At 40.5% G+C, this 21,362-nt stretch overlaps 1 protein-coding gene across 11 annotated transcripts in view; it reads right to left on the reverse strand.

Annotated features, from left to right (window-relative positions):
- Nucleotides 1-21,362, reverse strand: part of SULF1 (sulfatase 1) — a 116,330-nt gene that overhangs the window by 76,656 nt on the left and 18,312 nt on the right. For all 11 annotated transcript variants that reach the window (XM_083450992.1, XM_083450986.1, XM_083450991.1 and 8 more), the window contains exon 2: nucleotides 7,994-8,052. The gene's annotated coding sequence lies outside the window, so the exon portion shown is untranslated. The remainder of the gene's footprint in view (nucleotides 1-7,993; nucleotides 8,053-21,362) is intronic.

The raw sequence follows: 21,362 nt of genomic DNA on the forward strand, positions 1-21,362 counted from the left end.
CAAGCACACTGCAGTTAATAAATTTTGGATCAACTTTGTGTAAGAACAAATAACTATTTGCATCATTTTATTAACAGAGCATTAACCATTTCCCCCCTAAACACTAGAGCAGCTCCAAAAGGTGGAACTTTATACCTGAATCCTTTCCAACACAGACCATTTCATATGTATGAGCAAATTTTATAGGAGGCAAAGGCGAACAAATTAAATTTTCTTTAGAAAAAGATCTGTTTAACATTAAGACATAGAACAAGCTATTAGGAGTTCTATAAATAATGGCCAGTAATTTGGCCTAGATCAAGTAGCGCTTCCCATCTTTTTAACGTAAAACGTCTTCACATCTTGTTTCCTTCAAAAACAATTGATAAAGATGAGGCTCTTGTCCCTTGCCAAGATGTTCTACATATCCTAATAACTTTTTTTTTTAAGTGACCCAATCACTTGCAAATATTTCCCCTCATAATTGCCTTTTGTTCCATATGTTCCAGTGATGAAAAGCTAAACATCTTGAAGCCCTTTGCTGTAGAATGTCCAGCGCAAATTAAGACAGCATTCATCTGAAAACCCTATAAGCCCCATTTTTATTGAGGAAAAAAGTGGTCCTTGATATAAAAATTATTTTAGGAAACAATAAGTGCATTGGAAACCAGGCTAATGGAGATGTTCCAGAACTTTCTACCAAGTGCCTCAAATCTCATGATGGAGTTCATAATCAGATGTCTATGAAAGCATAGCTCTCTTTGCTGTTTTAGCCATACATGTCTACTCATAATGTGACTTATTCTCACATAAGCATGTATAGGATTGCAGTCATAGTAATCCACAAGACAGCTTTGAGTGGCATGGGGAGTATTTCCTACCATTCAGATTTCAGCCCACACTGGTGTCATGACACTAATGGTGTTGAAACTTTAGTGGCATTGCTATTTCCCCTGCCACCAATGTCATACTAAAAGCCTGAGCATGGAAGAACCAACACTAGAGCTTTTCCTCATGCCAGATCTGCTCCAGCCTCAGCAATCCCCCCAGGACGGGCTCCTCACATAGGGTATAAGGTCATAAGAAAGAACACAGTGAGGCAGTAGCATCAGTGACAATGGAAATTAAGAATTCTGGCTAAGCTGCCTGAGAGTTATTTTAAACAGGATCTGAGTTTTGCAAGTATCTATTAACATAAACATATCTATTAACATAAACATAAAATCTATTAACATAAACATAAATCTATTAACATAAATCAGGGGAGGCGGATGGCGCTGTGGGTAAAACCTCAGCGCCTAGGACTTGCCGATCGCATGGTCGGCGGTTCGAATCCCCGCGGCGGGGTGCGCTCCCGTCGTTCGGTCCCAGCGCCTGCCAACCTAGCAGTTCGAAAGCACCTCAGGGTGCAAGTAGATAAATAGGGACCGCTTACCAGCGGGAAGGTAAACGGCGTTCCGTGTGCTGCGCTGGCTCGCCAGATGCAGCTTGTCACGCTGGCCACGTGACCCGGAAGTGTCTGCGGACAGCGCTGGCTCCCGGCCTCTAGAGTGAGATGAGCGTACAACCCTAGAGTCTGGCAAGACTGGCCCGTACGGGCAGGGGTACCTTTACCTTTACCTTTATTAACATAAACCAGAATTTACAAAGATACCAAAAAATATATTGACCCTAAGAGTGGTGATGGTGGATCTCATCAATAAGAAGCAATTTTCAAGGGGATTCTGGTGTTCCCAAGATGGAGAAGAAGCCATGTTTACACCCACCTTTAAGCAGCAAATAAAAATTTTATTTTGATTAAATGCAGCATAAACAAATATGGGATGCAACAGTCCCCATCCTTGCCCTAATCTCCTCTTCCTCCTCAATATTATTTTTTCAGATTTATAAACTGGTTCACAACATAAAGCCATCGAAGCAGTGTACACAATAAAAACAGAAGAAAACACACAAATGCAAGCTCTAAACAACAAAATCAGTTCAACGAACTCTAAAAACGAGTAAACCATCCATACAAACAAAAGCTGTTCATCAGATATGAAGTTGATGTTCCATAAACAGCTGGGTTATGCTTCAGGAAAAATCTTAAACAAAAATCGTCTGTAGGATAAATTTCATGAATTTGCCCACTTATTCTGCTACTTCACATTTCAGCATGATGACTTCATGCATGTATATTCTCATCTTCCGCCAGAACATTTCAGAAGTTCAAGACCTTGGAGATTTTAGCAAAACGTATTAAAAAGCTTATGAAGTATAACGGAAACGTTACTTAAAGCAAGTCTGAGACTAGTAAAAAGAAAGCTCAGCCACTCCAATAAGTGGTGAGTCGGCAGTCCCAGGAGATATATAGAACGAAGCCAGAGATAGCTGGAAGTCAGATGTCTTGGAAGATTTATTTATTTATTTATTGGCTATAATGGATTGCCAAAAGCGTGCATTTCATTATCAGCATCTCTACTGAAGAACAAGACCACAGATTTCCTGAAGCTACACATCTGGGGTAGACACACACCAACATTTATATGAGGAGTGAATAAACTTTTTCAGACAGAAGGAAGTGTTCCCTCGGGGCCAACCTTTTAGAGGTGCTAGACAGGGCCAGAGGCAAAAGGAGTCAGAGTAATGGATGTGAACCCTTCCATTATACACATATTCCAGGCACAGAGAAGGCAGGATTTTCTCCAGCCTTGCCAAGCCACTTTTTTCATCCTCTATCCAGACAAACAAGAAGAATGAGCACAGCTCAAGGACACTTCCCAACAAAGCAAAAGCACTTGGAGAGAGTGAAGAGCAGGGCTAGGAAGGGTTGTTTCCTTGGGAGAAAGTGTGGCCTGGAGAGTCAAGGGCCAAATGGAGAGACTTGGAGAAGACATAGTTGGCCTCAAGTCAGAGGTCCCACATCCTTGCTATATACTGATACTGATCTTATGTACAGTGGTACCCTTGGGTTACATATGCTTCAGGTTACATACGCTTCAGGTTACAGACTCCGCTAACCCAGAAATAGTGCTTCAGGTTAAGAACTTTGCTTCAGGATGAGAACAGAAATTGTGCTCTAGCGGCGAGGCAGCAGCAGGAGGCCCCAATAGCTAAAGTGGTGCTTCAGGTTAAGAACAGTTTCAGGTTAAGAAGGGACCTCCGGAACGAATTAAGTACTTAACCCGAGGTACCACTGTATACATTTGGCAGCCAAAGTGCAGCTTGAAACCGTGAGTGCCCTACATGAAAAAAATGCACAAAACAGGGTTGCAGTTCTGCTCCCTAGAGCATGGACTCTGGCCCCACCACTACCTAGGCCTCATAGGCTTAGCGGCTGTCCAGTTAGTAGGGTTTTGTGCTTCAGAGGTTGACAGCTCTAGATCTCTGTGTTCACTCTCGATCCAGGCATTCTGACCTCCCCAAGTTCTACTTAAGGCTCTCTTGCAAGGTACAGTAAGGCCACTGATTTACATGGCTAATTCATGATGGAGACCTACTGTCTTAGAGAGTATGGTACTACCTAGGAGGAAGTCCATTAGCAGCAGAGTCAAGAAGATAAAACTTGTCTGTGAGGACACAACAGATCCCATGTGAATCAGCTCATAAATTATTATAAAAACAAGCGTAGCTGAAATATACCTGCAGAATATAACTTCACACCTCTCCCTCCACAAAAAGGTTGCAACCGTCAAGGCACTTATCTTTGAACTGTTGATCCAAAGAGAAACCATTTCCTGCATAATTTCCATTGTGCAATGTTGCATTTTTGGAGATGTGTGTGCTTTATATGTGTGTACATTAGGGTGGGGGGTACAGCTAGCATTTAAAGAGCCATTTGTTCATTACTGTAGATCTCTCCCTTCATTAACTTTATGAAAACAACATACAAAACTGAGACACCCAGGAAGGAAGTGGTGTCACTTTCTCAGTATGAACTGATGGAGGGTAATGAGCTCAAAATTGCATCTTCCTCTGCACAACGCTATCAGTATTTCTCTCAGTGACTGCCTTGTATTTCTGGAAAATTAGTTGTTTTCTCCACCAAGCAGGCAAGTTGTGGTCTCAGAGTTAGAAAAGGATGCTAACTAATGATGGTTTAAGTTTATGGCTAAAAATACTTGAAATCTACATTATCAAATCTTCCCAGAAGCATGCATACACACAATGCAACTTGCAAACTGGCGACTTCATAGTCACCACCTGCACTCTAAACATAGAATCTCGACTCACAGCCAGATAAAAAAATAGTATTTTCAAAAAGCAGGATAAGGAACAATTCAACAAGAAAACCGCTGTCCAAAAAGCTAGCCCTTATGAGCAGCAGGTGGAGTGGAGTGGCTAATAATGAAGTACAAATCGTGAAGCTCCTGGTTTTGCCATGAACTCAGTACATGTTCTTAGGCTTTCTGTCTCAGGAGACAATGGAGAAGTGCACCTTTGGGGATGAGGTTGGGATGTTGCAGCGCCTGCTGTGGCTGTGGAGACCGATACGGGAGAGACATGTTTTGTTACAGCTGGGGCAGACGAAGGCATCCAGTTGTGCTGCTGTAGATGCACTTTCTCCCAGCAGTCATTTCTCCTCTGGTCACTGCTATGGATACACAACTTGACCGCCTGCCTCCAGGCACTGTGGTCGTCTGCAAGGGATTCCCACATGGTGGGGTTGATGTTGTCAGCCTTCGTGTCATGTTTGCAGACATATTTGTAACACGCAGCTGGCCTGTGGTGCCAGAGCAGGTCCTTGGGGATCCTGCCATCTTCCATTCTGTGGACATGACCAAGCCAGCGTTGATGTCACTGAGGCAGGAGTGCGAACATGCTGGAAATGTTGGGCTTGGGAGAGCACATCTTTGTTTGGAATTCTGTCCTGTGCCCCAAATCCTCCTGTACCCCAAATTATCGCGATGAAGTGCATGTGGAAGGCGTTGAGGCATCGTTCCTGGCAGTTGTAAGTTGCCCACAACTCTTTTTACTAGTCTCAGACGTTTGTGTTATACTTCATAGGGTTTTTAATACATTTTGCTAAAATCTCCAACGTTTAGAACCTTTGGAATGTCTTGAAGACTGCCACATTGGCTACTGCTGTGTTAAAGTATGTATGCAAGAGCACTGAAACACACAGTGCTTCGGGAATGCTAAACGACTTGTTTTGGATTGCATTTTTTAAATAAAAAAATGTAGATGTTCTTTTATTTTTCCAATGAGGCTTTAAACTTTCTTCCAAAATTGAAAACATGCTTCCTTCAGTTTGTATTCATTTATATTAATTAAGACTGCAGCTTTTATGTTCGCGCAATAATAGTGGAACATTTGCAATGTATTTCTAAACAGTTAGATACAAATTAATGCAATGGTGGTGGTAGCCTTAAGCAAATTTCTTAATAAACAGTTGCTATTTAGTGTTGAATAAGTGGCTTAAGAGGGTAATTAGAGACATGTTTAGGAGTTTTAATTTAATGAACTGCACCACAAATACGTCTCCAAGCATAAGCATAGGCTTTTTTCCAAGCATTGTTTAAACTTTTACAGATACTGAAGCTATCATAAAAAGGAATACAATACAGAAGTATTCCAAGTTGGGACAAATGCATTTTACTTACACTATGATAACATTCCATTAGCAAACCACAATTATCGGTTGCCACTGTTTTACTGTGGAATGTTTTACCTAACAGGAAGAAATGGATTACTTAAAACACACACACACACACACAACACACACCCTGAGTGGCATCTTAGGCCACCCAAGACTGAGGATGTTTAAAGACATTGTGTTCTTTCCCTTATTCTTCAAAGATGGACAAGCAGTTTGCAGACTAGTAGCAGTCTTTTCCCCCCCGAAGACCACTCAGCTATGTTGTTCTAATTATTCTTCATAATTACACAAATTCCTAAGAAATGTAGAACCTATTACCTTTTCTTAGTTTAACATGCAACAATACTGTAAGGATACTTGAGGAACTCAGTCTTTGGAAACACCAAAGGATGGCAAACCTATGGCCCTCGAGATGTTAGTGAACTACAACTCCCATAATCTCTGACAACCAACAATTCTGACTGGGGCATATGGGAGTTGGGAGTCCATTGACACCTGAAAGGCCACTCAGGTTCCCCTGTTACCATATGCTTTTCACAGGTAAGGTCTCACTCCGGTAGCTAAGCAAACTTTGAGTTACAAAATCTGTGAGATTACCCATCAGGAACATAGGGTTGTAACCAGTGCTAGACATACACAGAGCAAACATAGCTAACTTTGGTCCATTAATTTAAGTTGGTCTACTCTGAGTAAAAGTTAGTGGGATGCAACAGATAACCTGAATTGCAAGTTAGTGAGTAAAAGTTAGTGGGATGCAACTGATAACCAGACAGGTGTTGTGTGGATAATAGGAATCTAATTATTTGAGAGAAATTCATTAAAAAAACAACCTTACAGTGCAACACTAGCCTTGTCTACTCAGAAACAAGTCTGATTGAATTCAGTTTATGTCCAGATAAGTGGGATTAGGATTTCAGCCTTAGTTTACTTTTAAAATATCAAGCAATATTTATATAACAAGATATGCTATGAGAGCACAGAACATATGCAAAAAACTCAGTACCGAGAGTTGCAATAAGCAAAACCACATTTTCAAAGCTATCTAAGGATTCTTAAGGAGCTATCCGTTCTTATCAAAATTATTTCTCTGACTTTGTCCCAAAGGAGAAGGGAACAAGCTAAGATGATAAGGAGTCAATGTGTTAAAGGCCTCCTTATTTTTTTCTGAATTACTTCTAAATATTTATACTCATACAAGTCAATAATATTTTTTTTAACAATAGCTTGGATCATCACTCCTAAATAATGAGCTATTTCATCATCTACATGTCAGTATTTCATAAACAGTGAGTTTCCACTAAGGCTCAATACAAAACAATTGACTTTAGGTCAGGTTTAAATTCCCTACCTGTGACCCCTGATAGTATAACTGCTTTGAAGCTGCCAAAATGTTTTCACTACATGTTCATCTTCTCATGTTAGCCAACAAAGTTAACAATACTAGCTTAACCAAAGTTCCTCCCCCTCAAAAAGACTCTTCTGGAGACAGACAGCAATAAAGCAACTAAAATGCAGATGAGCCAGTAAGTAAAATAATAATTAGAAAACACTGAGCTATGAGGAAACAGCTAGCAGAAAAGGAGGGGGACAGAGAGAGAGAGAGAAAGCTTAATATCAGAGTGAATATAGCAATCCAATTATAAAGCAAATATTACCAGGCAGGCTATATAAGCAACATGAATTTGCAAAGATTATTTTAAACTAAGTGAAATTATGTTTGAACCACTAAAGCAGAGACATCGGAGATCAGAGCTAATCTATTTTTCTCTAATATCCATGACTCCCTCCCTCCTGTCCTATACAAAAGGACTTGATCCCCATCTCTAATGTGAAGATCAGAACTTAGCTATCCATGAGATTTTGCATTTTGTCGAGTATTGCACCATGGTTCTTGGAAGTTTTTGTGTGTGCGTGTGTTATTTAAAAGTGTATTTTGAGAGAAAAGGGGTTTCCCATCCTTCAAAATGTTATTGTCTCTTGTTAAGCCACAAGTAAGACTCCTGTCCCCAGTTCTCGTGCACACACATTCTGCGGTACACACTGTTATCTTTGTATATTTTTACACTTACCAAGTCTGCTTATCTCAAAGTCCCATGGAATTCAATAGACATCCTTTTGAGTAGGCATGGTTAGGGTTGCACGTTAGAAGCATACATCACATACATCACACTCGCACACACCCCTCTCTAGTTGTGTAGAAGTAAAAACCTGAATGTAGAATCTGTGTCCTTGCATACGTCCCATTTTTAGGGAAGACTTCATCACCCACCCTGTAGGTTGCTGCCTGCTCCCAGGGTCAAGATGCACTGCAAAAATGATGGCATCGTGGAAACTAAGGAGAAAGCCAATTCTCAACTTCTTGCTTTCCCTCCATTTAGCTTGCATTGGAATCCAAATTGTCTCTGGTTAGTCTCTTGAAAAAACTGATTTGCTTACCTTGTCTGCAGTTGGAAAGAAAGGAACTGTAAAACATGAGTCCAGATGTGGATGCCCAGCTGTTGGGAGAAGCAAAGTTAACAGTGAGTAAATATCTGATCTTTTAAAAAATGTTTTTTAACTCCACTTTTTAAAGCATTATAGGACAGCTTTATTTATTTGAACATTAAATTATTTAAACATAAAAGGGTATGGAAACATTTGCAATACAAGACAGAGAGAATGCTGGGATGTGAACATGGGAAGTCAGGGTCAATGTCCACCTTATGCATGAACTCATTAGATGTCTATCAGCCATGTATTTTAAAGCAATCATAAACCACTTAATATATATTTTAAAATAAATAAATTTCTTAAGTGGTGAGCCTCAGACAGGTGCATTTCCCAGTCCTACCCGGAGATATCAGGAATTCAACCTGACTTCTCCTGCATGTAAAACAGTTGCTCAGTCACTGTGCTGCCGAAACTGCAACCCTGCACCAGATCTTGACCATCATCAAAGTGCATGCCAAGCTACATCATGGCATCTGCATAATGCTTACCACAGAATTATAGTAGCGACATGCTGACCAAATCAGAGTATTTCTTCTTTTAAAAACCCAGTGGGACAGTCATGGCATTTAGCCCTCGCAAGCTGTTATGGACAGCATTTGTTAAGGCACAAGGCTTGCAGATTGGCAGGAATAATGTCATGCCCTCCCAATGAAAAAGTATAAAGGAATTGAAATCTTGCATTTGCAACAAAGCTCAGTCACAAAATATTCTCAATTGGACCTTTTTACTCCAATGTGGCACATCAAAGCAAGAAGCACATAGATAACATTAACATATTTACTGTGAGGTGCTTTTGACTACGAAAAAGGACTAGAGATTTATAGAACAATTATGAAATATTTGGCCATAAAATCCAGACTGCAGAAATGTGAGGCTAGTTGGAATTTGAGTGGCTCCTATTTAGGCTAAATAGGCAGGTTAAGTAAAATGATGATAAATGTCTAGATATTATGCAGAAGCCTTATCACATATTGTTTCATTGTAAGTATCTGGTATGCTTAGAAATCTTTCAGAGAAAGTTTCTAGGAAATGAGCCAAGTATAACTTAGTATGGAGCATAACAAGAAGGGGAGTTTGGGAGTGCCTTGAGATAAGATCTTTATAACAGAGAAGTCAAAGCTTTTAAGGGAATAAATGATTTAATGACTTTGAATTTGGTATAAAAGTTTGACTGAGAGCCTATTGGATGAAGAGACGTTATTCCACAGGTCAGAATAATGCAAGAGGACCACACAGCACAAGAGCTCTAGTTTTTTTCACATCTACCAAAGAAAACAACAACAAAACTTTCCAAACCCCTTTAATCTTTGCTTGATTTTTTTATTATTATTTAAAATAATTTCTACCTCACTTTTTGCCCCGAAAGGCTGGTTCCAGATGAAAAAACACTAGAATAAAATTAAAATATTGAGATAAAAGAAATACAGTATCTCAATCAGTATTCAGTAGGGCTGTTAGGGTCAGGTGTGTTTTTGTGTGTGTGCGTGTTTTTAAACCCTCTTCACAACAGGAGTTGAAGGCAAATTAAAAGAACATTTATGCCATCCAAAGAAATGGGGAAAATAAAACCTCTTTTGAAAAGGAGCTGGACAATCTGGTGCTGTTCTAATGTCCCCCAACCAAGCACATCAGTGAAGATGGTGGAACATGGAACAGATCTTCAGATGCTTAATACTGTACAGTGAATATACAGATCCATGCGGGAAGAGAGGGTGTTTCAGAAAGCCTGGCCCCAAAGCCATTTAGGACTCTTTAAGTATCAAACACCACTTTGAACTGTGAACTGAAATTAATCGGAACCAGAGCTAATGAAAAAGAACTGATATGCATCCTAAGCAGTGAACACCAAAACTACACTAGATGCTACATTTTTAATAGCTCTTTGTAACACTCTTCAAGGACAGCCCCAAACAGAGTGCACTGCAGTAGTCCAACCTAGATCTAACCAGGAGTGATACAACAGCCAGAACGACATGACCCAGACCTACTATTCAAAAAGCAATTGTCAGAATTGGCCATAGTTTTTTTAGGCTGAGAAATCATGAGCAAAGATGTCAGTTGCAATCCTACGTACATTTACCTAAGAGTGCCACTGAACTCAATGGGACTTATTCTTGAATAGACTGGCATAGGTGCTTTCCTGAGAAACCTGCATAGATGTCCTTCCAACTATGTGATCTTGCTTAGACCATCTACTTCAGCCTTCACCAACCAGGTGCCTGCCAGATGTTTTGGACTACAAACCCCATCAGTCCTAGCCAGCATAGTCATAGGAGTGACAACACTGTTTTCATAATGTACATTTGGTACTTTAAAAAATTCACCATGCACAATCTAAAACAGGCATAGACAAACTTGGCCCTCCAGATGTTTTGGGACTACAATTCCCATCATCCCTGACCACTAGTCCTGTTAGCTAGGGATCATGGGAGCTGTAGGCCAAAAACATCTGGAGGGCAGAGTTTGCCTAAGCCTGATCTAAAACAACCAGTTGCAGAACTATGATGACCATTGACAACAAAGGAGGGAAATAGCCCCAGAGCAATAAAGGTTCTAGGAAGGCACACGTAAGATTTATGGACCCAATGAAGTATCCATTTTAGATTCTTCCGGGTTGGGGGAATGTAATAAACATAGCTACACAAAAGACCATGGTGCCTAATGAATGCTATGTGTGTATTAAAATCCATTTAACCAAATAATCTCACTCGGAAGAAAGGCTTCAAAGCCCAAGTTTTGCTGGGACATTGAACCAATTAAGTAAATCTTGTGTGCACTTCCTAGAACACTCTGTGCAACTTTGGCGACACATGGCATCATCTGGAAGTCACTGTCCCCTTCTCATTTCTGAAAAATGGCTGGGAATCATCACACATAGATGCTGGCAGCACGGCTACTGTGTGATTTCCAAGACTTGTGGGAACCTCCCTCCAGTGTTACGTGCTTGGATGATTGGTGCTGGAATGGTTCTGTCACGTTAAAGCTGCCCCCTTTCATTTTAAGGATGTGTCTTTGGCATTGTTATAGCTGACCTGAACCACTTGAGTAGCCACCATACAAGCAACTAAACAGACAGATGGAGACGATTATGTGGTCAGAGATCGTCATAGTGCCAATGCAGTGTAAGATTTGTTGGGTGTGGTTTCCTCCACCCTCTGTTTTTCCATTCCTGCTCCCACCCTGAGTGGCCTGGATGGGAATTGCAACAATACACAGGATTTTCAGAAACTGGAGAGCATGGGTGGAGAATCTGCGGCCCACCAGATATTGGTGAACTCCAACTCCCATCAGCTCCAGCCACCACAGCCAAAGGTCAGGGATAATAGGATCTATAGTCCACCAACATCTGGAGGACCACAGGTTTCCCATCCCTGTAAGAGAGACTTAAGCCTTTTTCACACATTATGAAGAAGGCTCCACATGATTAAGGGGAACGTCTGAAGACGGAAAGTCTATGCATGTAGGCTTCCTCACTTCATGCATGGTTACGGTTGGGGTGAGGCATTGGGAGTTCCTAATGTTAGGAGCTGGGCCTGTGATACAATCCCATTTCCTCTTCATTCTGTGAAGCTTCCTTCACATACTCAACCAGCAGAGCATGAGACACTTAATCTCAGGGTTATGAGTTTGAGCCCCACATTGGGCAAAAGATTCCTGCATTTGCAGGAAATTAGTCTAGATGGCCTTTGTGGTCTCTTCCAGCTCTACAATTCTATGAAACTGTGAAGATGGCTGCAACAGCATACTAAAGACACAAATCCGCAACTGGAAAAATATAAAATAGATTTTTTTAAAGCCTCCAAGAACTCTGTGCCTTGTTATACCTAAATAAATTCCATTGAAATCTTCATGGTTGCATCTTAACAATTTGCTTTTCATGGCCATTGGAAGCAGAAATCCACATTTTTCTTTTTTGTGACATCACTGTCCTCCAGTTTGGGACTGACTTGTCTCCAAGTTCTCTAGTCAACTAGGAGAGGTGTCAATGCTGGAAGAGGAGCTAATTGTGTTTTGGAAAGTTGGACTTCTATCTTGATCAGTATCCCAGGCTTTAATTCCACTCTAATATCAGGCATTCCTCATTTATTTTTAATTTGGGGTGAAGGAACCCCACAGGGTGATCACACATTAAGGATACAATCCTATACACATGTATTTGGGGGTTATAATCTTGCTGAACTCACTAGGGATTACTTCCAAGTAAGCATAAAACATGTAAGGGACAGTTCACTTTGTGCTTACTGTATTTTGCACTTAATGGCTCTATGGAGGCCAAACATGTCAGCCAAGCTTATACAGCCTTGATTTCCATGACTAGGTAAAAAAAAAAAAGTATGACTGACAGTTCTGAATTAGTCATCTCTTAAATAGCTCCAATAATCCATGATCCCATACAAAAATGCTGAAGATAAGAAAAGAGTAATCATTCAGCCCTATAAAGAATAGAGATTTGAAACCACCTGCAGATATACTGCTGGGAAACAAAGTCATTTCCTTCCTGCAGAGCAGCAGCTAACATTGGTGTAAATAAAAAAATAGCTCCTGGACGCAAGTGGATGTCAAACAAGCTGTGGAAGAATGAGCAAAGACTCTTTAAAAAAACAAAAAGACTGGCTTTATCTTAACACCCAAACTTATTGTGTCCAAATCAAACCTCAAACATATTCACGCAGACACAAGTCCTATAGAAACCAACTGAAATTTGACCCTGAAAGCACTTACTGGCTGATGTGTTTTCATTTCTCCCATGCATTTACACATATTACTGCTAGGACCTTTCTCTCTGTTATACTAATAAGAGGAACCAGCATATGAAGAAGAGATGGTGGTAACCCCTGATATTCTCTGAACATTAACGTGACATCATCAAGGATTCCTTTGAAGAAGATCGTAGTATTCAGATTAAAATAGCAGCAGTGCAGACCTAAGACATTTTGGTGCCTAACGCAGAGCGGTAAATAGCATCCTCTCTCCCCAAAGTACTCCATACTGGTCATGGTACCCAAAGTCTTTCCAGTTATTTTAGCACTTGAGACAGAAAAGCTCTTCTGCTCCCTGGAAGTAAAAATAAAATCAATAATAAATTAAATAACCAACATCTTATTTCATAAAATTTACACACCATTTGATTTAGGGGTGGTTGTTTTTTTACAAAGCAATTTATAAAAACTTGCGTACCATTTTATTGATGTCTACCATTAGGCTGAGACAGCCAAAATCAGCTGCATCAGGTGGCTGCCACAGTCAAATGGTAGGGCTGGCTCTGAACAGCAGAAGCCATTCAGCATTAGTGCCCATTCCCCCCCCCCCCCAATTAATATGACATTGTTGCTGCAAAATTCTAAGATGCTGTGATATAGCCCCCAACCATCACAGGAGTATCCTTAGTTTGGATATTGCATGTAAAAACTTGTGGCAACACAGGAACTGCCTTTTTGTGTTAAGAGCCTCACAAATCACCAGGCAATCAGGTCTGTAGCCCTGTAAGAAGTATAAACCCATCCATCTTCAAATGGAAAAATCCTTGGATGTCAAAGGGTCTTCCTTATATTTTCAAACTCACAACCAGAACTCCAGCTTCATATGGTTGTAATAAGCCATACCTATACACATAAACACTGTATCATTTTTTTAAATTAAAAAAAAAAACTTGATACGCCTAGGCAGCTCTATGATTCTGTATTATCAAGGCTCAAAGCCTTGATAATAAACCATCCAAAATCCTTTGCAATAGATGACCTAGCCAGAAGAGTATTTGAAAATCATTCAAAAATCATTCTTTCCATAGATGCCTAACTTCCTGTAAGAGTGGTGGTTTATAATGCCTTCCATATTTGGAAATGCTGTCCCGCACCATCTCAGCATGTTTCACAATCTGTTTTCATGAGTCCTTGCCCAGAATGAAAACCCACGAAGTTCTTTAACTGGGATCCCGATATCTGCTACTATTTCAAAGTACGGAGAGATGCAAGCCCATTTTCTCTCAAGTTTTCCCAGGATGAGCACGGCAACAAGCGTAATAAGAAAAGACGACGTTCTGCGACAATCACAAAATCTGCTCCTTTTCTCTATTTACCTATTCAGATATATTCCATGCTGTTTTGAAAGATGCACAGTTATACATTGTTAGCAAGATTTACATAAACCAGCCACAGCTCAAATCAAAATGCTGCAGAGCTGAGGCGGCTCACCTTACCTGGACTATGAATTGCCAGAAAGAGTAACCCCCTGCCAAGTAATAAACTAACACACAATTAAGCCAATCTACATCAAAGCATGTTCAGCCTCTACCAAGTCACTGCATTCCTTGCCAGAATAAAAATGAACTGGGTTAAAGCAAATAATGTTGCACAGTTCAGTGAAATTACATTTCTGTCTCTTGAGTGCAGGTGACAAAGGCATCCCAGGCACACAAGTAAAACCCAACCTTTGATCCTTTAGTTCTGCTCTCTCTGACCACAATGGTGATGCCTGCCACCATCACACATTTATATCCCAACTCTTTCTCTTAAGGGATTTGTCCCCAGGGAAGCCCTGTAGCTCAGAGGTTCGAGCCTTGCAGGCAGCAGGTCTTGGGTTCAACCCCTGGCCTCTCCAGGCAAGGGCTGGGAGAGTTTCCCTGCCTGAAGCCCTTCAGAAATGCTGCCAGCCAGTTTAGACATCACTGAGCTAGGTGGGACCAACTGTCTGACTGCGTTCAAGGCAGCTTTCTGTGTTCCAGAGGTTAATGCTGAGCTGCAGAAACTCAACAGGAAAGTCTCCAAGGACAGTTCATAGCCGCACTCACAAGGAGAGTCCAAAAATGCAGGCAGCTGTGTTGATTCACAGAGAACAACTACACTGACAACCCGGATGAGGCATGCGGCATGATGGCACTCTTGTGCATAGTTATGCAGGAGTAAACTCCCTTGAACTCAGAGGAAGTTACCCCCAAGTGCAGGGGTCAGCAACCTTTTTCAGCTGTGGGCTGGTCCACCGTCCCTCAGACCATGTGGTGGGCCGGACTATATTTTGAAATAAAGTATAAACGACTTCCTATGCCCCACAGATAACCCCGAGATGCATTTTAAAGAAAAGCACACATTCTACTCATGTAAAAACACCAGGCAGGCCCCACAAATAATCCAGAGATGCATTTTAAATAAAAGGACGATTCTACTCATGTAAAAACACGCTGATTCCCAGACCGTCCATTGGCCAGATTGAGAAAGTAATTGGGCTGCATCCGGCCCACAGGCCTTAGGTTGCCTACCCCTGCCCAAGTGCATAGGTTCGAGCAAAGATGTCAACAGCTATATTAATATTTTTTTTTTTTTTTAATATATATTTATTGAAGTTTTCAAATAAAGCATATATTAGATAAGCACAACTTATCATTGTCCATTTAACATCTCTCAATTATTACATGGGACTCCCCCACACCTCCCGCATACACTTACATCATTATTAAATTTATTTCAAACAAATTATCATTTAACTCATCTTAATTAATAATCTTAATTTGGTTTGACATATAATTCAGCCTTAAATCTAATTTAATGGTAGACAATTATCTGCACTGGCATCCAATTCAACACTCAGCCAAATTACAATATTTTTGTAAATAAATCTTAAATTCCCTCCAGTCTTCTTCCATCCTTTCTTCTCCCTGGTCTCGAATTCTGCCGGTCATCTCGGCTAATTGCATATAGTCCATCAGTTGCATCTGCCATTCTTCCACAGTGGGTAGCTCCTGAGTTTTCCAATTCTTGGCAATTAATATTCTTGCTGCTGTTGTTGCGTACATAAAGAATGTTCTGTCCTTTTTTAACACACTCTGGCCTACAATACCCAGGAGAAAGGCCTCTGGTTTCTTAGTAAAGGTGTATTTAAACACCTTTTTTAATTCATTATATATCTTCTCCCAAAAGGCCTTCACTCTAGGGCAGGTCCACCAGAGGTGAAAAAATGTTCCTTCATTTTCCTTACATTTCCAACATTTGCTATCAGACGAATGGTATATTTTAGCCAGTTTAACAGGGGTCATGTACCATCTATACATCATTTTCATCACATTTTCCTTCAACGCATTACATGCAGTGAAGTTCAGCCCAGAGGTCCACAACCTTTCCCAATCTTCAAACATAATATTATACCCAATGTCCTGCGCCCATTTTATCATTGTTGATTTTACCATTTCGTCATGTGTGTTCCATTTCAGCAGCAAGTTATACATTCTTGAAAGTACCTTAGTCTTAGGTTCTAACAGTTCAGTTTCTAACTTTGACTTTTCCACTTGGAATCCTAGCTTTTTGTCATTTTTAAACACTTCTTTAATCTGAGCATATTGTAACCAGTCTCGCACTTTGTCTCTCATCTTTTCTAAACTCTGCAATTTCCAGTTGTCACCATCCTTTTCTATTATCTCCCAATATTTTGGCCAGTTGGCCTCCATATTGGCTCTTTTCCGAGCCTTAGCCTCCAGGGGTGACAGCCACCTCGGAGTTTTATTCTCCAGTAAGTCTTTATATTTTGTCCAGACATTAAAAACTGATTTTCTGACAATATGGTTCTTGAAGGCCTTATTTATCTTAGCTTTATCATACCATAAATATGCATGCCATCCAAACGCGTTATTGAAACCTTCCAAATCCAAGACATCCGTATCTTCAAGAAGTAACCAATCTTTTAACCAGCAGAAAGCTGCAGCTTCATAATACAACTTTAAATCTGGCAGGGCAAAGCCCCCTCTTTCTTTCGCATCTGTTAATATTTTAAATTTGATTCTGGGCTTTTTGCCCTGCCAGACAAATTTAGAAATATCTTTCTGCCACTTCCGGAAGCACTCTGTCTTGTCTACAATCTGCAGTGTCTGAAACAAAAATAACATTTTTGGCAATACATTCATCTTGATGGCAGCTATTCGGCCCAACAAAGAAAGTTTTAGTCTTGACCAACTATCCAAGTCTCTCTTAATCTCTGACCAACATTTTTCATAATTATCTTTAAATAAACTCAGATTTTTTGCTGTTATGTTTACCCCTAGGTATTTAACTTTTTTAACCACATTTAGTTCTGTCTCTTTCTGAAGCTGTTCCAACTCAGTATCTGTCAAGTTTTTCCCCAAAACTTTAGTTTTTTGCTTGTTTAACTTAAATCCTGCCACTCGACCAAAGTTTTGAATCAGTTGTAGTACTCTTTTCAAACTAGACTCCGGCTCCTGTAATGTTAGAACTAGGTCATCTGCAAAAGCTTTAAGTTTATATTGTTTCGCTCCGACCTGAATCCCTTCCACCAACCTGTCCCCCCTAATCATATTCAGGAGCACTTCCAGAACCGAAATAAACAGTAATGGGGAAATCGGGCAGCCTTGTCGTGTACCTTTTTCAATTTTAAACTCTTCTGTAACCACATTGTTAACTATCAGTTTAGCCTTTTGTTCTGAATATATTGCCTCAATCCCGTTCTCAAACCCCCGTCCCACTCCCATTTCTTTTAAATTCCCCTTCATAAATTTCCAAGATATGTTGTCGAAGGCTTTCTCCGCGTCTATAAAAATTAAAACTGCTTTAGTGTTTATATTTGTTTGTAAAAGTTCCAATATGTCTATGATGTTCCTTGTGTTAGTAAACATATGTCTGCCCGGGAGAAAGCCTGCCTGGTCTTTATGGATTATCTCACTTAAAACTTTCTTAAATCTTCGTGCCAAAACATCTGCAAATATTTTGTAATCCACATTTAAAAGGGAGATGGGACGGTAGTTCTTGAGTTGTGTCTTTTCAGTTTCTGACTTTGGAATCAATGTGATAAATGCTTCTTTCCACGATTCAGGCGCCTTCTTCCCCTCCATTATTTCATTACTGACCTCCAACAAAGGTTGTATCAAATAATCCTTCAATGTCTTATAGTAGTTAGAGGTCAGTCCGTCTGGCCCTGGTGATTTGCCCTGTTTCAGACTCTGGATGGCCTGTTCAATCTCTTGTCGTGTTATTTTGCCATTCAAAATTGTTCTATTTTCTTCTGACAGCTTTGCTAATCCATTTCTCTCCAAAAATTGTGTAATCTCTATTTCATCTTGTGGCCCTTGAGTGTATAGCTTTTTAAAATACCTCTGGAAGCACTTTCTAATCTCTCCCGGGTTCTGAATGTTCCTTCCTTCAACCTCTAAGTTTGTTACTGTATTTAATCTTTGTCTCCTTTTCAGCTGCCAGGCTAGCAGTTTCCCACATTTATTTGCCGATTCAAAAGTTTTTTGTTTCATTGTTTTAATCTTCCATTCTATTTCCTGATTTATCAGTTTGGAATATTGTGCCTGATAAAGTTTAATTTCTCTCAGAATCGGTTGGGACTTCGGGTTAGATCTTAACTTCTTCTCCAACTCTTTGATACTTTCCAGAATTTTATCTTTCTTTTCATTTTGCAGTCTTTTCTTTAAGGAATTCTGTTGAATCAAGAACCCTCTCATCACAGCTTTACTTGCATCCCAGATAGTTCTTTTTTCCACCGTAGTGTTCAAGTTAATCTCAAAATAGTCCTTTAAAGTTTTTTGGGCCTTCTTTACAATTCTTTGGTCTCTAAACAGGCCATCATTCATCTTCCATCTAAAGGAGCCGGTTGGGATCAATGTCATATCCATTCTCAAGGCGTTATGGTCGGAGCATGTTTTAGGGCAGATTTTCACCTTCCTCACCTTAGGTGCCAGACTTCTAGTTATCCATATTTGGTCGATTCGTGTCCAAGTCAGTTGAGCTTCAGAAAAGAATGTTCCTTCTCTTCCCAAGGGGTTTCTAACTCTCCAGATGTCAACCCAGTCCATATTGTCAGTCATTTCAAAAAAGGTCTTAGGTAGTCTTCCCTCTTTAGTAATGTTCTGGTTCTGTGACTTATCCATATTTGTTGATACCACCCCGTTCATGTCCCCCATCATGATGACGTTGTTGTAATCCAGATAATCCAGCATGGTCTCGTGCAACTTCTTATAAAAATCCGATTTTCCTTCATTTGGAGCATAAATTCCTAATATCAAAATTTTTTCTCCTTGATACTGTACTTCTATTGCGAGGATTCTTCCACTTTCATCTTTAAAGAGAAATTTTGGTGAAAGGCTCTCTTTTGCATAGATCACCACACCTCTCTTTTTAACTGTATCCGATGATATAAATTCTTGACCAAACCTTTTATTTATTAACACCTTTCTATGGAGCCTAATCACATGTGTTTCTTGTAAGCATATAATGTCCAATTGTTCCTTTTTTAAAATATGAAAAATTTTAGACCTTTTTTCGGGACTGTTACAGCCATTTATGTTCCAGCTCAAAAGCTGCAGAGACATCCTGGATAGGTCTGGTTATTCTTTCTGGGGTGGTACCTTGTTCTCCGGTCCTTGAGGATCCGAGGGGGCGGGCTCCCCTGGAAGTTCTGGCGCTGGCAATCCAAGTCCTTTGTGGAGGTCTTCTCCGTGTGCTCCCAAAAACTTGTCTCTATCTTCCACTGTTTTGATTTTGATCTTTCTCCCTCTGTAGGTAAAGGATAATCCTTGTGGGAACTCCCACCTGAAGATAATTGCGTTGCTTCTCAACAGTCTTGCCAATTCCGTGTAGTTAGATCTAAGGTCCAGCAACTGCTTAGGAATGTCCTTGTAGATTTCAATTCTCTTGCCCAAAATGTCTAGTGACTTTTCGTAGTGCAGGCCCAAAATCTTGTCCCTTTCCTCCTTTGATCTCAGTGTTATCAAACAGTCTCTGGGCTTCTCTGTCCTTCTGACTCTGCCAAGCCTGAAAGCAGATACGATTTTGAAGTCTTTTTCCTCTAGCTTCCAAAACTTGGCAAATTCCTTAGTTAGAAATTCAATAAAATTATCTTCTTCCACCTCTGGTATTGACCGTATCCTCAAGTTGGTCTCCCTGTTTCGCAGTTCTGTCATCGAAAAGTAAATCTGATGTTCTCCAACTTGTTTGCTGAGTGGTCTTACTTCTTTCTCAAGTTCTTCCAGTCTTTGACTAGTATCTTCAGCCAGTTTACGATTTTCACCTACAGCCTCCTTTAATTCTCCAATAGACTGGGCATTCCGTGCAACTTGTCCAGTCAGCTTATTCAAGCTTTCTGTGTTCTGTTCAATTTTAGCTGTATGCAAATCAGCCTTCTTGTCCAGAGCCTCCAGTTTCTCCAAAATTTTCTCCAAGACAGAGCTACTTGTCCCTGAAGCCATATCTCCCAGGTGCAGCTCCTCTGTCTCTCCCTCCCCTGCCTGTATTAGGGAGGCCGCCTCTATGTCTGGAGGCAAAGTGGAAGGCAAGGCCGGCACAGAAGATCTGCGCTGTGAGGCTGCAGATAAAGTTAGAGTTGTTTGTTTAGTCCTTCCTCTTCTCCTTGCGCCACTCATTCCAAAGTTATCTGTAATCCAAGGTCAATCCAAGTTGTTCCCATGAGAAAGCAGAGTCCCAGATACAATAGTCAAACAGAGGCCGGGAAAGGGAAAGTAGGACAAAGTCACTGCTGTAAATCCAAAATCCTCTAGAGGGAGCTTAGTACGTCTTCAGGGAAAAGATCAAATCCAAGTTAAACTTGTAAATTTAAATCCATGTCCATCGCCTCCACAATGTATTATTTTTAGCAGAGTAAAACTTAAAGCAAAACAGTGTTTCTTACAGTGCCTTGACTGCAACAGTTTCAAAGTATCCAGTTCCAACTCAGAATGTTTCAAAACCTGAATTCAATGTATCCAAAGTTGCAAACTGGTGCTCTTCCAGGCAGCTCCAGCACCAGAGATTCTTATTTATTTTGTAATCCACTGGTTCCACAGAAGAAGAGTATCAATGCACTCCCAATATGACCAGCAAAAGTCAATAGCTCAAAGTCTTTCACTCAGAAAACTGCTTTAACAGGGTGCCAGCATTTAGTTAACGCATAACTTTTTGTCTCCACTCCTCCTGCTCTTTGCTTAAAGTTCAGTATAGCGGGAGATGGGCTTCCTGCTTATCCTCACTCCGTTTTCAGCCAAATTTCAACTTTTTTAAAAAAGTTTTAAAAGTTTCAGAAAGTTCTCAAAAAGTTTCAGAAAGTTGACAAAAGTTTCAGAGAGTTTTCAATGTCCAAATTTACTCACGGGTTGTAGTTTCCAAAATTCAGAAAAGTTGCAGGAAGAAAGGACAGCGCTGACCGGCAACAGCAACGCGGCTTCACTTCGCTGTTTGCGCAACGACCCACAGCGCCGCTACCCCCTCCGCGATCCGGAGCCCCTTACGGGGTCCCTTCAACGTTTTGGGGGCTGCTTCTGGCGCCCGCCGGGTCCCGAGACCACAGGCTTCTGCCACCTGTGGTTTTCCTGAATGGGTCT

This window comes from Podarcis tiliguerta (genome assembly GCF_965153285.1).
Source record: "Podarcis tiliguerta genome assembly, chromosome: 7".
NCBI lineage: Eukaryota > Metazoa > Chordata > Lepidosauria > Squamata > Lacertidae > Podarcis > Podarcis tiliguerta.